Here is a 2,835-nt window from a genome sequence, read left to right as displayed (position 1 = left end):
TTTTCTCTTAGATGAATTCTTGTGACAAACCTCCGGGGTCTTTATTGAAAAGAATTTGTTATCTTTCTCAAATTATTATTATATCTTCTGAATTCACTTCTTTCACTTCTTTTACTTCTATTAAAGATTCACAAACTCTTCAAGAAATCACTGTAAATTATAAAGACTATGCTATTTATAATTCAACACAGAATACTCTCTTTCAATTATAATGAATAATTACTTCATTCTTCATATCTGATTCCAGGTCATGAAATTTATGAAAAAATCAATACAAACCCTGAGATGAACTATAGAATAATTATCAATAAATTGTATTACAGATTACTGAAGAGTTATCTCTCTGCTACAATCACTGTAACTTCATTCAGAAATATTTATTATAAACTGATCATGACTCTGAAGAAATTTTCTAACATCTGAAGTTATCAGAATGCACACAATAAAAGAAAAATAATCAGAAAATTACTACTGAGCTGATAAGTTACTCTATTAAATAACAATTTTTGATAATACTAACTTTCTAATTTGAAGAAAATCATGTGAAAACAATTGTATATTAGTACTCTGATTTTACAACTCTTATCTGATAACTTCTGTGAATAATTACTTCATATATGTATATCTCTGAATCTTTCTCTTCAATTAATTGAAAACTCTGAATTCTGAACACTTCTTCAAATGCTTAATTTAAATCTTCATATTTCACATTGATTCTGTCTTCAGTTCAATCTCAAGATACACTACAAAGTTAATATACAATATCTAGAATCAGACTTAAACAATTATTAAAGAGTATCTCTCACAGTGAATGTATAAACTAGTATAAATAATCTTGTATTTATAAGAGTTGTATATTATTATATTGATGAGAACTGAACTTATCAAGAGACATTAATTAAATTTGAATCATTGATCAGTAGTTATACTGAGAATTATATAGCAGAGATATTAATAACTGTGATTAAAAATGACTATTAAGATATTTCTCTCAGTCTTCTTACAATTACAACTGATAATGCTGTGAATAACTACACTATCATAAAGAGTTTAGAGCAAAAATTGACTTTGCATTTCTGAAATAATAAACAAGATCATATTCTCTGCATTGCTCATGTGATTCAACTTGTGATACAAACACTAATAAAGAATCTTAATATCAAGATAAAGAATCTTAATATCAAGATAAAGAATAATGAGATGACTGAGACTTGAAATAAGAATGAGAGAAAAGTGATTACTTAAGTAACTTTTACATTCACTTCACAAAAGATAATGTTTTTTGACAACACTTTTTAATATTGTTTTTTAATAATATTTTTTAATAACACTACTGTTAATTTTGAATAGATTGACTAATAATTTAAATATCACAGATTTGAAACATTGCTAATGTGATTTGTATCTTCTCTAAATAATAACAATGATTTCATGATATTCAATAAATAAACAAATCAGTTACATCACTGAATATGATACAGAATATTAGAACACAGTGAAGTTTAATATATAAGATAACTGTTCAGACTCTTCAATTGTGTCAGATAATTGATTATTAAGTATAATACTCTGATTGAGAAAAGATTCAGACATTGAAACTTTCTGATATGAAGTGAACTCAGTTGAAATATGTGATTGATTTACTGTTTCAGTTTTATAAGATGATAAAGACAGTCTCAATTACTTATACATCAATGCTGCAGTCAGTCTGATAAATATATAACAGTTTATTTACTTATCTTGAGAAGAGGTTGAATCACTCACAAAGAAATTCAGTTCAAGATAATACTATAGTACAGACTATTATTACTGTAAGAAATAAACTGGCAGATTACTACAGTAAAACTGAACAATCTTTTGCAGAGTACTATACTGTAGCAGCTCTACTAGATCTCTCTTATCAAGTTAATATCTACACTTCTCAAGATTGAACAGAGAAGAAATGAGACTTGTATATTAAATTAGTCGTAGACTACTACAATGTCAACTATCAGAGATTTGAATGAGCAGATGTTAAAGATGTAAAGATAGTGAAATACAATTCTCTACTAAGTAACAATCTTTGATCTCTCTGAAGAGAAAAGCTGGAATCTCTCATACACTTACAAATAAGTAAACTATTCAAAGAGAGAGAATATGAATAGCATTTGAAGAAGATCTCTACAATCAATATAAAAGACTCTATTCTGATTTACTCAGATGGCTCAAAAAATGAGAATTTGAATAGATTAGGTGCAGGCATTGCTTATACTGAAGAAAATATCAATTTTATCTCAGATTTCTGGAATTTAGACTGTGAATCTGAAGTCTTTGATGCTGAACTATTTGCAATAGTGAACACTTTCAAACTCATTGAAATAAAATCTCATAAAAGAGGAAATAGTTTGAAAGAGGCATGGATATTCTCTGATAGTCAAGCTGCTTTAAAAAGACTTAGAAATAGTCAGATTTATAATGATCAAATGAATCTTGAACTGATTTTACACTCTGTTTTGAAAATTCAAAGAAGAAGAACATCTAAACTGATAATTCATCTGCATTGGGGGTCCTGCTCATATGAATATTCATGGCAATGAATTGGCTGATTCAGCTGCGAAGAAGGGTTCAGAAATTAAGCAGATCTATTCAAAAAACAGTGTTCTGAATCTTTCATAAAGAGAAAGATAAAAGAATCTTGTTTATACAAGTGAAATAAAAAGCTGGCTGAATCAAAGAAGAGCATACATTATTCAAGATTTGGAGACAAATCTAAAGTATAAATCTTGTTCTATTTAAATGCAAAAAGAAAAGTATTCTCATTCTAATTTCTGCTAAACTAGAACATGATTATTTCAA

This window comes from Blastomyces gilchristii, assembly GCF_000003855.2.
Source record: "Blastomyces gilchristii SLH14081 genomic scaffold supercont1.12, whole genome shotgun sequence".
Taxonomy (NCBI): domain Eukaryota; kingdom Fungi; phylum Ascomycota; class Eurotiomycetes; order Onygenales; family Ajellomycetaceae; genus Blastomyces; species Blastomyces gilchristii.
The sequence above is the reverse complement of the archived record's forward strand: the minus strand, read 5'-3'. Positions refer to the sequence as shown.